This window comes from Rhinatrema bivittatum, chromosome 2, assembly GCF_901001135.1.
Source record: "Rhinatrema bivittatum chromosome 2, aRhiBiv1.1, whole genome shotgun sequence".
Lineage (NCBI taxonomy): Eukaryota > Metazoa > Chordata > Amphibia > Gymnophiona > Rhinatrematidae > Rhinatrema > Rhinatrema bivittatum.
The window spans coordinates 736,205,172-736,220,135 of record NC_042616.1 but is presented as its reverse complement, the minus strand read 5'-3'; the positions used below and the strand labels follow the sequence as shown (position 1 = coordinate 736,220,135).

The 14,964-nt window shown below is 45.0% G+C and overlaps 1 protein-coding gene across 1 annotated transcript in view; it reads right to left on the bottom strand.

Annotated features, from left to right (window-relative positions):
* The window catches only part of EMC2 (ER membrane protein complex subunit 2), a 235,768-nt gene that overhangs the window by 147,730 nt on the left and 73,074 nt on the right, over window positions 1-14,964 (bottom strand). The window lies entirely within an intron of this gene.

Here is a 14,964-nt window from a genome sequence, read left to right as displayed (position 1 = left end):
GTTATCTTATTTTGCAAGTCATGCTTTCTAAATCTGTATATTCTTGAACAGCATCATTCTGTTTTAGACCAGAGGTTTTTAACCCAGTCCTCAAAGCACAACCAACCAGTCTGATTTTCAGCATATCCACAATCAGGTGAGGTAGTGCAGCAAATCTTTCTCATGCATAGTCATTGTGGAAATGCTGAAAACTAGACAGAGTAGGTGGAACTTCAAGACTGGTTTGAGAAACACTGCTTCAGATACCTATAATTAAGAATGTTTGTGGAAGCTGGCGGCGTTCAAATCCCGTGGTGGGTTGCACCAAGTAAACCACATCGGTCTTTTGGTTCACTGGAGGGATTCAAATGGGATGCTCCCACAGCTGGACATACAGATCCTTAAAGATGTCGTGTACCGGTACTGCCACGATCTCCTTAGGGGCATCCACAAATTGGAGGACTTCCAGCATCATGAAGTCCTGCTCATCAAGAGCTGGAATGGCACCGATTCCGCCATAGTCCTCACAAAGCCAGCAAAAGTCAGGTCTTCCGGGGGAGGCGGAGCGGAAAGCAATTCCTCTGAGTCCTCCGAAGAGGATGGGGATGCCTCATCCTCCCAAGAATCATATGGAACATCCTTCACTGAGAGTATCCAGGAGCACCAGAGGGGGAGCCTCTATAGTGCCCTTAGGCTGGGAACCCGAAGGTACCGTAAGTCCTAAAGGCCTAGGCGTGGGCACCGGCGGCTCTGGGGGCACTGAAGGGTGCGCTGGCCCTGGAGGCCCCGTGGCCAACAGAGGCATCGAGGGAATCAGTGGACCTAAAGGCATCAATCCCGAAGGCCACAGAAGGGGTAATGTGCCCGAGGGGCTGTCCACGGGAGCGGGATCACCAAGCCCGAGGGTCCTCCCTCATTGGAAGAATTGACCACCGGAATAGGGTCTGACGAGGGTTGCACCGGTATTGTTGCGAGTCTCGGCTGCGGAGAACCACAGCCAGACTCCCCCACCTACTGGCGCGGTCAACTCCACCTCCTTGGGCTCGGGAGCCTTGCTTCGGTCGGCGGCCGCAGCCAGTGAGCTCCGCCATGGCCTCTCTCTTTGGCGCTCTCCCCGACGCACCACGCAGGATGACACGCCACCAGCGCCCACTCAGGCCTGCTTCCTGACCTCCAGCTTCCCAGGCGCAGGTGCGCGCACGTTACATGTCCCCTTTTCAGGGAGCAACATGGGAGGGGTCAGGACTCCTCCTCCCAGCCCTGCAACTATTTAAGGCAAGGCCTGCTCCACAGACTTTGCCTTGGCTACTCCTGGCTCCTGTTCGGAATTCCTGTTGCCTTGTTCCTGATTCCTGTCTCTCGTCTGCTCCGTTTCCTGGACCCTTACTTTGCCTGACCACATCTACACCGCCTGCCAAGACCCTTACCTGCCTGACTATGAGCCACACCGCCTGCCAAGACTCTTGCCTGCCTGACTACGAGATTCGCTACCTGTCAAGATCCTTGCCTGCTACTCTACATGATTCATCATCTGTCTGAGACCCCACGTAAGTCCAGCCGCCCCGGTACCTAAGGGCTCAATCTGCAGGGAATGAGGGCTGGTAGTGGTGAAGTCCCTGCGGGGTCTCACGTCCCCTCTAGCCTCGCCTGCTGTCAGAAGGGTACCTCTGGGGCTCCTCCCCATTGGCTCTCACTTCCGCTGGTCCAATGATCCATTCTCGTAATAGGTGTCCCCTGCGGCATCAAGGGTGCCCAGGACACCGGGAGAGGCTGAGTCAGCAATATACCGAGCGATAAATCCAGCCTCTCTAGCAAAGGTGTGAGCACCGATGGAGTCGGTTCCCGTGACGGTCGCAGCAGGGCCGCATTCAACGCTCCAACTCCTCTTGAAATGTTGACGACGACAGAACAGCATGAGGAAGAGGAGATGAAACCAGATCCCTGTTGGAGCCCTGAGGGGGATCAGTGCTCATTACCGGAATCGATGGGGATTGTCTCAGGTCCTCAGCCTCAATAATAGGTGATGCCTCCTCGGGCCAGGGCCGCTTCAGGGACAGCTCAGTCGGTGCTGGTGCCTTCCCGAGTTTAGAGCCATGGGACGATAGCAATCAATGGCGATGCTTTCTTGATTTCCCCCAATGCTTGTCCCAGTCGTTCCCTGAAGCCGAGGGAGACGGCGAGGAACCAGAACTGGAAGAGACGGAAAGCGGACAATCCCCCGCAACCAATTCTACCTGAGAACCCAGTAGTGGGGAAGATATCGCTGGAGCCGAGGTCCCCACCCTTGGCGTCTCCTGAGTGTCGAGGCCCCCCGATGCCAAAGTTGAAGGCTCAGACTTTCTGGTGCCAAACAACTTTTCCATCTTATCGAAGCGTGAGCGTGACGGCCCTTAGGAGTCATCTGGGCACAAAATGTGCAGCCCCAGACATCATGCGATGCCCCCAGGCACAAAAGACAGATCTCATGGGGGGGGTCTGTGATGGACATAGTCCAGGGGCACTGGGGACAATGTCAGATATTGGACGATGCCATCAGAAAAAGAGCGATGTGCATGGTCGATGACTGGCAGCCATCGGGAAGCAGCACCATTGGGAATAGACTGCGAAGAACATAAAAAAAACTTACCGTGATGTCTGATAACTAACCCCAGGAGCTAGAGGGACCCGGCGCGATCCAAAAAAATGAGAAGAAAACAGTTTTCCACAAAGTTGAGCATGAGCTCCATAGTCGTGAGGCAAAAGCTTCACAGAAAAAGAGAGACTGAAGAGGGACCTCACATGGCCTCATGGATAATAGCATGCTGGGCATGCTCAGTGTGCCAGTCAACGTTTCCGTGCAGGGCTCCATCTGATGATGTCAGCCATGTGTGAGGACTACCATCCTGCTTGTCCTAGGAAAAATGGATGTTGCTTACATGTAAGTAAGCATGAAACCTGCAAAACTGCCCAACAAATCTGGCTATTTGCTCCATGGAAATTGCTACCATTTCTGTGAAACAGGTCCTCACTATAATCAATAGTTTAACTGCTAGATCTCCACATTATCTGTAACAAAGCCGAAAAGCCTTTGCTTTAGTCATACAAACAGCACAGAGTACTGTGAAGCTTAGAGGCTCATATTTAAATCTTGTCATCCAAGAGCTACTGACAAGGAAAGATACTTAGTCTATCTCCTCCCTCTACTTGTTTAATTTAAGTGAAGTTTCAAACAAAAATGCCCCCACCCCTCCCCAAATAAGGAGGCAGCTTATGAAAATTTGTGTTGTTTCATGTGAAGAAATCTGATGGCCCCATGAGTGAAGGGAGATTCCTCTTGAGATGCTGGCATCATGTACATATTAGGGACCTACTAAAGGGGCATACAAATAAGCATTACAGTGTTCAGAGCAGTGGTATATATGGCTCAGAAGAGACCTTGGGAAAGCAAGAAGCTTGAAGCATAGAAAGGAAGCAACTGCAAGGTAGTCTGAAGGAGGCAGACTCAAGGCATCAAGAAAATTGTACACTACCAGCGCAACTTTGACAGAAACTGTTCTGGACTGCACTGGGAATGGGAAACTGCATACCCCGCTCCTAGTGGAGATTTTTAGGGTTCGGGGGATAGGGGCCGGGTAGGGTTGGGTGCGACACAGCTATGTAAGCCCACAGGGCGGCAAGAGCTTATGATAATTTGACCGAACCAGGGATGGTGTGGGAGGGGGAGCATTCTTGTTTGTATTTAAAAAGGGGTACTGGAGAATGACCCAACAAGAAAGATAACCAGAGTTGGTAGGGGAAGGCTGAGAATCGGCCCATAAGCCCTTTATTACTATTTTTTTTTAAGCGCTACATACCCAGATATCTTTTGAAGATATCAGTCTAAGTAGCAAGTTATCTGCCCACACAAAGCCAAATAACTTGAGGCCTGCTGTGAAGCAAGTCTAAAGTTATCTGGCTATCTCAGTCAGATATCATTAAAATTTGGTTAAGTTAGCCAGATAATTAAACCACCAGATAATTAAGTACTTATCCAGCTGTAATTTAGCCAGAAAAAGTAATTAAGAGGCTTAAAGTGGCTGAATATCTCAAATCTTGCTATTTACATGGATAACTGTGAGTAATTCATCTATTTGAATTTTGAATATTGACCTCTGTATTTATCCTTTTAAATAGTACTAGGATTACAACTAGGGGACACTCCATGAAGCTAATAGCACATTTAAAATAAATTAGAGAAAGTATATTTTCACTCAGCACACAGTTAACATATAATTTGTTGTCAAAGGATATAGTGAAATCAGTTAGCATATTTGGATTTAAATAAGAACATAAGAACATAAGAAAATGCCAAACTGGGTCAGACCAAGGGTCCATCAAGCCCAGCATCCTGTTTCCAACAGTGGCCAATCCAGGCCATAAGAACCTGGCAAGTACCCAATTTAAAAAGGGTCTAGACAAGTTCCTGGAGGAAAGTCCATAAACTACTATTAGCCATGTAGACCTATCTCTAGTTATGAGCAAGGATTGATCTAATTTTGGGGATCCTACAGGGTACTTGTGACCTGGATTGGCCACTGCACAAGACAGGATGCTGGGCTTGATGGACTTTTGGTCTGACTTAGTATGGCATTTCTTATGTTCATTAGCTCAGTGCAACACCAAAAGCAAGACATATAAAACAGAGCAGTGAATAAGGAAAATGTAAAGTAGGGCTCATCAAAAATTTGCAAGAAGACTGGAAAACAATCTTCCGGAGATGCACATTGTCTGTCCTCGGAGGAATTCACATTTATTCTAATTGAGCAAAAAATGAGTTGTACAATGATAAAAACAAACAGGAAATAAGAGAAAAAAAAAAAAAAAGGGATAGATAACAGAAAAGTCAGAAATGTTCTTCAATGCTTATTGAGTCATGTTTTAAACAGTAGGGGGCAACACAGAGGGAATGGAAGATCAAATCTAAAAAGGAACTCCCTCAACAAAAGTTTATTTAATTGTTAGGAAAGTCAGAAAAGTGAATTGTGGTCAAGTCTTCTAACACGGTCCAAGGCACATCTACATTATCAAAAATGTGTGCACACCTGCCTCCATGGACCAAGAAGTGCAGACGTGGAGTGGATTCATGGCCAAAAGAAGAGCTACAGAAGAAGCATGGGAAACCCCACCAGATTCTATTCCAAAATTTAAACAAAGGGAGAGCGGGGGTGGAGATACACATGAGCACATTACAAAGGCACAGCTCCCTCTATATACAAGTGCAGGAGAAGGGATAAGTCAGTGTGGTGCAGGCAATCGGCTCCTTTAGTTACCTTGGCTGCCACGTGACTACCAGAGCTCCTCTACTGCTGCTGCTCCCAGCACTCAGAATGAGTCATATCTAGTGCTCAGTGCACAATGTCCCTGTCTTACTCAGCATGGAGATAAGACAGAGGCTTGAAGAACTCAAAGGAGGAAGCTCAGCAAGGGAAAGATGAGAAGATACTGAATGCAATGTGTTCTCTGCACAAAGCAGCTAGTGCGCTTTAAACGCTGCCCATTAATTACCACACTCTGGGGCTCATGCAAGAAGTGGCATGCATGATTACACAAATTCTCATAAAGGCCCTACCTCACATTTAAGAGTCACCACTGGTGTCACTTGTTGCTACAAGGTGCTGAGAACAGAGCTCAGGAGTTGGCCTGGATCTGAGCATCAGGCAGTGGTGACTTTTCTGTGGCACACTGGCTGGGAAACACTGTTCTAACAATAGCTAAACAGTGCACAAATATTACGGGGAAAAAGAAACTCCAAGAGCAAAGTAACTATAGTAGGGTACAAGCAAATTTCAAGAAGTATTTAAAGAAGGGTAATTTATTTGTCATATATGACAGTGTAACCTGACAATGAGCTGCAACTGTGTCTCTCTAATCATGATAGTAAAGCCCACATAAGTATCATCCTTAGCTAAATTTGGCAGAGATCTAGTAATGCCAAACTAGGATGCAAACCAACAGATGCAGCTAATGAAAATGAAACCACTAAAACATCATAAGAACTAGAATTGCCTGTCACCAACTTTGATATTCTGTCTCTCATGACTGAACTCAAACGCATCAGATAAGATACACTGAAAGTTGGAACAGACCTAAAAGGGGAAATGAAAGAGCACGCAGTCACGAGTACGCCAAGATGCAATTAGCATAGGAGAGAAGACTGATGCCATTGCCAATTTCTATGGAAAGATGAAGCATTTGAAGAAAATCACAAATGAAGCAGAAAAAGTGGCTAGAGCAACAATAAAAATTCTATTCACTTCTTATTTTCTCAAATTTATATGCTGCTTTTCTGTGATGCACATCAAATAAAAATGCCTCTTCAATTAAATACACCATAGAGATAAAAACAATTACAAGAAAAATACACAGATCATCACACTATTATGCATACGACATCTAAAATAAGAACATAAGAAAATGCCATACTGGGTCAGACCAAGGGTCTATCAAGCCCAGCATCCTGTTTCCAACACTGGCCAATCCAGGCCAAAAAACCTGGCAAGTACCCAAAAACTAAGTCTATTCCATGTTACCATTGCTAGTAATAGCAGTGGCTATTTTCTAAGTCAACTTAATTAATAGCAGGTAATGGACTTCTCCTCCAAGAACTTATCCAATCCTTTTTTAAACACAGCTATATTAACTGCACTAACCACATCCTCTGGCAACAAATTCCAGAGTTTAATTGTGCGTTGAGTAAAAAAGAACTTTCTCCGATTAGTTTTAAATGTGCCACATGCTAACTTCGTGGAGTGCCCCCTAGTCTTTCTATTATCCGAAAGAGTAAATAACCGATTCACTTCTACCTGTTCTAGACCTCTCATGATTTTAAACACCTCTATCATATCCCCCCTCAGCCGTCTCTTCTCCAAGCTGAAAAGTCCTAACCTCTTTAGACTTTCCTCATAGGGGAGCTGTTCCATTCCCCTTATCATGTTGGTAGCCCTTCTCTGTATCTTCTCCATCGCAATTATATCTTTTTTGAAATACGGCGACCAGAATTGTACACAGAATTGTACACCATGGAGCGATACAGAGGCATTATGACATTTTCTGTTTTATTCACCATTCCCTTTCTAATAATTCCCAACATTCTGTTTGCTTTTTTGACTGCCGCAGCACACTGAACCGACGATTTCAATGTGTTATCCACTATGACGCCTAGATCTCTTTCTTGGGTTGTAGCACCTAATATGGAACCTAACATTGTGTAACTATAGCATGGGTTATTTTTCCCTATATGCATCACCTTGCACTTATCCACATTAAATACATCAGAGCCAAATTAAAAGCATCACATTGAATATTATCCTTTTCCTCAAATTAAATTAAAAATTCAGGCATTAAATTTAAAATACAAGTTGATTACATTAATTTAATACATTAAATTATTTTATGAGGAATAGTCAGTGTAGATGACAAAATCATACTGAAGAAATAGGCTCTCATAACACCCAGGGTTCTAAAGAAGCAACCAGATTAATAATCAGTCCAGGAAAAAATAAGTAACGTGGAATTAAACAGACAATAATTAATCACCAAAAATTGTTCCATAGGCTGTTGCTTTGATCAAATGCTGGTAGTTCCTGCAGGGATGTCTATATTTTGTCTCTACAAGAATCACACTGTTGCACAGTCCAGGAAATTTCTTCACTAACTGTCAGCAAAAGGACAGGTAGATTTTGGAACTGACTTTTTGATGGATATGCCAAGGGAAAGGATTTCTGCATGTGAAAGGTTTAGCTGAAAATGCACCCCTGAAAGAACTACAATCAAACATGCTATGCAGAGTTTATATACGCCTATCTGGGCTCATGAAGCAGGGACAATCTAATCCAGTACTGTCTAAAATAGTGTTTTTCACTTCCAGCCCTCCAGGGCCATAAACAGGTTGGGTTTTCAAGATATCCCTAATAAATATGCATGAGATAGAGTTGCATGCATATGCTTTTACTGTATGCAACTCTATCTCATGCCTAATCCTTAGGAATACCCTGAAAACCTGACCCATTCACGGCCCTCTAGGCCATAAAGTGAATACCACTCACCTAAAATGTGTACAAAAGGACACCTTTATAAACTGTATGAAGTCTTCTGGGGGGGTAACCTCTAGCCTTTTGGGACAGCGTTATTAGACAGAGTTAAAATCAGATGGCATTAAGTAGTAAAAAAAACAAAACATAACTGTGTATTTTAGATAATACAGAAAGCACAGATGCCAGTGGGAAACACTTTAAGATGTTTCTTTGACAGGCTTCTTTCATTGCCAGGAAGTGTATTTTGATTAACTGAGTAGAACTCATGCCGTTGGATGAAAAACTGTGGAAAATCAAGATGCATCGTTAAATGGTTACGGAAAAAATGTCAGCCACAGAGAAGGAAGGCAAAGCTGTTGAATCCTTCCATTTTCCCTGGAACTCATTCATGTGTTCTCTGCCACTAAAAGCTATGAAAAGAATCTTCAATGTGCTATAATTAGGAACTGTGGAGGTGACAGCCTGAGTCAGGGCCTCTTCTCTATATGAAATCCAAATGTGAATAGCTTTAAGATCATTTTTTTTCTTGCTGTATACTTTCTTCTTCATACAAGAAAGGTTTGATAATTGATGTCTTTGCTCCTCTTTTCTTGATGATACTGCCATGAATGTTTTGAGGTATGGCGGGGGCAGTGGAAGGGAGAGTCCTGCTTTATTTATAAAACTAAATACTGTCAATGCAAGCTCCCTGTATCTTAATTGTTGGGCAGAGCTATGCACACTGTCATATATTGTCTTCTGCTGATGAAATATTTCTGTATGGGCCACCTGATGCTTATAATTAGGGCTTATTATTTTAGGTTTAACTGATAAAGCAGAGTTGCTTACCTGTAACAGGTGTTCTCAGAGAACAGCATGGCATGGAAACTTTATGACAAAGTTTCTAGAACTTTAACTGAGCCTCTCTGAGCATGCTCAGCATGCCCTTATACCATGCATCCATGAGGGATCCATTCAATCTCATAATATAGAGTTCAGGAATAACACATGAAGTGGAAACCCAGCTCAAAGGGGAGGTGGCGGGTTTTGTAAGAACTGGTATTCCTGCTGTCCTCGAAGAACACTTGTTACAGGTAAATAACTCTGCTTTCTCAGAGGACAAGCAGGATGGCAGTCCTCACACATGGGTGAATCCCTAGCTACAGGTTGCCCCCCCCACCAACATAAAAGAGGACCAACAAAACTCAAAACATGTGCCAACAGACAACAATAACCAGTTTTGTTGGTAGCAAGGTGGGGCAGCCTAAACAAAAACAGGCCCTAGGTGGGAACGGAGATGGGTTCTAAACTTCAATCAAGTTCCAAAGGACAGACTGGCCAAACCTACTGACATGTCGGCCATTCCTACCCAGACAATAATGTGATGTGAACGTGAAGAGAGAAATCCACATCACACCTCTACAGATCTCCATAGGAACTGCTAACAAGTGGGCCACAGATGCTACCATGGCTCGAACAGAGTGAGTCTTGACATGATCCCCAAAATGCAATCCTGCCTGGGCACAATTGGTGAGCGTCTGCTTGGCAACGGTGATACCCAGACTGTTCTGGTCAAAATAAACAAAAAGCTGGATGGACTAACTATGAGCTTCTGTTCGTTCCAGATGGAAGGTTAAGGTTCTTTTGCAGCCCAAACTGTGCAGGGCTTGTTTGCCTTGGTGCAAATGGGGACTGGGAAAGAATGTTGGCAGGATGATGGACAGGTTACGATGGAATTCAGATACCACTTTAGGCAGAAACTTAGGGTACGTATGCAAGACACCCTGTCATGAAAAAACTTTGAATAAAGTGGATATATCATTAAGACCTGGAGCTCCCTGAAGTGATCGCCACCAAAAATATGACCTTCCAGGTCATGTACATAAAGCCAAAGGAACACACGGCTCAAAAAGAGCTTTATCAGCTGGGCCAGCACCAGGATACAGCAGGAGACCTTAGGGGAGGCTTCAACTGAAGCAAACCTCTCATGAACTGTACAACTACATTGTACAGAGATGTGTTGACCAACTACACTGGGATGATTTGTGCCAATCACACTCAGGTGGAACTCTTACAGAGTTGGTTTTAAGACCAGCTTCTGAAAGGTGTAAAAAGTAGTCAAGTGGTTTGTGTGTCAGCCAGGAGAAAGGATCTAGGGCCTTTTGTTTAAACCACACTGAGAACCTCCTCCACTTCAGTCTATATGTCTTTCTGGTGGAAGGCTTTCTGGAAGCCACCAGGACAAGAGACACATCCTCTGAAAGATCGATAATTTGGAGAGTCATCCTCGCAACATCCACACTGTGAGCGACAGGGCCTGAAAGTTGGGATGATGCAACCTGCCCTGATCCTGTGTGATGAGATCTGGGGAAGTCCTCAGACTAAACAGTTTCCAGTTGGACATCTCCCGTAGGAGTGGAAACCAGACCTGTCTCAGCCAATGAGGGGCTATGAGAATTATAGTCTGCCTCACCTCGCAAAGCTTCAAAAAAGTCTTCGCTACCAGTTGAGCTGGAGGATACACATACAGAAGACCCTTGCATCAATGCAGGGTGAAGGCATCCGAGGCTGGCCTGCTGCGAGTCCTGTTCAGTAAGCATAACTAAGGAACCTTTCTGTCCAAGGCACGGCAAATAGATCCCTGTCTTGGCTCCCCAGATGCAGAAGATCCGATTCACCATATCGTGATCCAGAGACCTCTTGTGGGACCTGAAGGCGCAATTCAGCCTGTCTGCCAATACATTCTCCATTCCAGCTAGATACACTGTCCTGAGCACCATCTCGTGGGAATGAGCCCATCAGCAGATCTGTACTGCTTCCTGGGACAGGAGTACAAGCCTGTGCCTCCTTGCTTGTTTATACCATTTTGCAATTTGGTTGTTAGTCTGTATCAGGAAATGTTGTTGTACAGGCGATCTCTGAAAGCCCACAAAAGTACCTGATTGCCGGAAGCTCCTGACAATGCCTTTCCTGGGCAGACCACAAACCCTGGGTGCTGAGCCCATCTACATTCGGTAGTTGATGACAAACCCTAATGACTCCAGCACTCAGATGGTCGGGTGCATGGATGCCTTGGCTTCTGCCCGCGAAGTGCTCTTGAACAGCCAATTATCCAGATAGGGAAAAATATGGACTCCCAGCTTGCGTAAGCGTGCCACTATGGCTAGGCATTTTATGAAGACACATGGGGCAGATGCTAGCCCAAACAGCAGTATGCGATACTGGAAGTGCTGAGTTCCCACTACAAATTGGAGATACTTTGGATGGCTGGGGAAGATCTTGATATGGGTGTACGCATCCTTCGGATCGAGACAGCATAGCCAGCCCCCTTTTTGTAAGAAAGGTATTACAGTGACCAGGAGAACCATCCCGAACTTTTCATTTTTCAGAAATTTGTTCAAGGCCCTTGGGTCTAGAATGAGGGTCAGGTGTTCCCCTGTTTTCTTTGTATCAGGAAATACCGATAGTAAAATCCTTGCTCTCTTTCCTCTGGTGGGACGGGTTCGACCACTCTGGCTGTTAAGAGAGAGGAGAGATCCTCTACAAGTACCTCCTGATGAGCTACTGGTACCCAAAAAGGACTCAGGGGGGAAATCTGGCAGGGCACTCAACAGATTTAATTTGCACCCATTGCACACGATGGAAAGGACCCACTGGTCCGAGGTTACCCTTTGCCACTGGTTCGCATTGAACCACAGCCTGCCCCCGACCGGAAGATACTTTGCCACGGGTATGATGGATGTAGCTATGCTCCCTACTATCCACTCAAAACCCCGTCCCTGGAGTTGCCTGAGGTGCTGACTGGGTCTTTGGGATCCTCCAATTGTTGATGGGGTCGAGGTGGAGGAGGGTAGTATTTCCTTGGGCAGAAGAAAGTCTTCCATTCTCCCAACCTTGAAGGCCTCCTGGATGAGGACAGGTGCTAGGTGCCAGCAGAGAGTTGCTGGAGTGTTGCATGGTAGTCCTGGATTTGGGCCACTGTGTCCTTCACCTTATCTTCAAAGAGATCTTATCCTGTGCATGGCACGTCTGCAAGATGTTCCTGCACCTCAGGTCAGAGGTCTGAGTCCCACAGCCAAGCGAGCCTACAAGCACCGATCCTCACTGTAGAGCCTCTTGAGGCCATTTTGAAAATATTGTATGTTGAATGGACCCCATTTTTCCCGAACTCCAGGCCCTTGTGCACCAGCAACTGGAATGTATCATGCTGCTGTTGAGGCAGTTGCTCAGCCACCTCCTGCATCTGCTTCAGAATGTCCTGCATATATTGACCCATAGAGAGCTGGTAGGTCGCTATATGAGCAATAAGCATAGCTTTATGAAAGACCTTTCTCCCAAGAGCATTCATGGACCTCTGAGCTGAGTAATGGATCCAAAGGTGCTTGGCCTTCTTGAGGGCAGATTTGATGACCACAGATTGATGTGGAAGCTAACGCTTGTTGAATCAAAGAGCCTTTTGGATGAGATAAGTTGCATCCACTTTCTTGTTTACAGGAGGCATTGAAAGGGGGAGTGCTCACACCTTCATCAGCAGCTCCACAAGGATCTTGTGTACTGGGACTGCTTCAATTTCCTTGGGAGGCTTCATGTACTGGAGGATATCAAGCATCTTGTGCCGGGTATCCTCCTCTGTCTCTAACTGAAAGGGGATGGCTTTCGCCATCAACCTAACAAAGGAGAGGTCCTCCGATGGAGACTCCTCTTTGGACCTGAGAATAGGATCAATGGCAGACATCTTGACCGATGGAGGTTTTGGCATACCCATGGGCATCGTGGAGGATTGCCTGTTCTCCCAATGGGGTCGTTTAAGAGGCATCACAGCATCTGCAGGTGCATCCCCATGCTCTGCACTTTGCAATGACGGGAACTGATGCTTCTTCAGCTTCCCTTGATGCTTGAATTGGTCTCTCCCGAGTGCTGAGGCCAATGTCGACAAACCTGACATCTTTGACCTGGAGGAGTCTCGGGTGCCCCATCACCCTTTGAGATTGATGGAACTGAGGGCCCTGCCAATGCTGAGGGCTCAATGGCCATCAGTGCAGCTTTGAGGTCCATTAATTTCAATGCTCTCGATGCTAATGGCTTGGACCTGCCAGATCCAAAGAATTACTCCATCTTCTTGAATCTGGCCTGATGTCCTTTTCGGATCATCTGGGTGCATCTGCTGCAACTCGGATGTCATGAGATACCCCTATGAATTTCAAAACAACAGCACAAAGACCTTATACACAATAATTATAAACACAATTCCTCAAACCTTACACCTCAACAGCCGAGAAACACTGCAGGGAAACACTATCATCATAGGAATTGTGTTAAAGAGTCCAACACTTTTTTATATTTTTTGTTGCAAATAAAATGCTTCTATATCTTTGTATATCCAAAAATCACTTAACTTATTTTTATCTAGGCGAGATATGCAAAGACCCTGCAGTCAAAGTCCCGACGCTGGCAGCATTTCGAGTGTGTGCTCAACTCCTCCCTGCTTCAGGGGAACTCGCCATTTAATCCAACCAGATACCCCTAGGCAGAGGACACATCTATCATGGGGATCCGTGATAGACATGGTCCTCATACGCTTGGGACAACACTTAAATCCCATGGAGGTCATGGCATCACGAAATAAAAGGGACACTAAATCAAAATCTATAGTGGCAGCTGTTGAAGGCTGGCAGGCACTGACTGCACCATCGCCCCAGGGAAATTACAAACGAAAAGAAACTTTCCCAAAAATTGAAAAACTTATCTAAGACAACAAAGGGACCCTCAATGAATGCAAAGAAGAAAATGCAAAAATCAGAAATGTAAGTTGAAAAAGAAAAGAGGCTACTTTCACCACAAAACTCGAGCGAGACATGAGGCTCCATGGAAAAGAAGAGACTGAAAGGACCCCGAGTGGATGCATGGTATAATGACTTGCTGAGCATGCTCAGAGAGGCTCAGTCAAAGTTCTAGAAACTTTGACACAAGTTTTCCGTGCCGGCTCCATCAGATAGTATCACCCATATCCTCGGAAGAACACCAATTAAACACCTCTGTTACAAATAAAGAAAATTGGTGTTTATTAGATAAATACTGAAAAATCACTACTTCCTGCAGTATTTTCTCACTTTTCCCCTTGTTGCTTTGCTCCTCCATTCAGTTTTTTTGCCTTTTCAGTGCCGTCTCCTCAGCTGCACAAATGTATGTATTTAATTCAGCTGCAAAAGATGCCCAGCAATAGTGCCTATATCACTAAACTAACAAGTTCTTTATAACTTCAGTCTTTATAACTTCAGATATGAACTGTTGCCTCACAATTTTGGCTTTACACTGTTACAAATCATCATCCCCCAATAAAACACTCTGAATCCCATAGTAGAAAGGAAACATTTAAAAAATAATAATTTTCTGTGCTACGATTAAAATCTTCCAGACCCTGGGAGCAATGCTGTTAGTCTGGTCCACAATACTACTTTAGCCATACTTTTTCTTTTTCACGGTTGCAAACAATTGTACAGGATAACATTTAAAGACAATATGTACCATTTTAACGCAAGCTAAATTATGAAATATGATTTAGCTATTATGCTACATATATCTAACTATAATAAAGAGGACAATTGCCCTGCACTTGCATCACTAGTATGCAAATTGAGCTCCAACTTCTCCCTCCCTATACTCTTCAGCTCTGTCCTTCTTTATATGGAAATTGAGCTCCGCCCCCTCTCTCCTCCTGCACTCTCTAGCTCTACCCCTCTCTCTCTAAAATGTCAAATTCATTTTCTACTACTACACAGTACACTGAAGCTCAGTGTGCACTCTCCTGTACCACACATGTCAATTATGCATTTCTTCCACTTCAGAGTATTCCCCCATCCTTGGATGGGCTTTTACTACAACTATATATATAGTGCTATAACGTGCTTTTTGTAGGGCTCTGTAGTAATTGATGGAGTTCCTTATTGGGATGGAT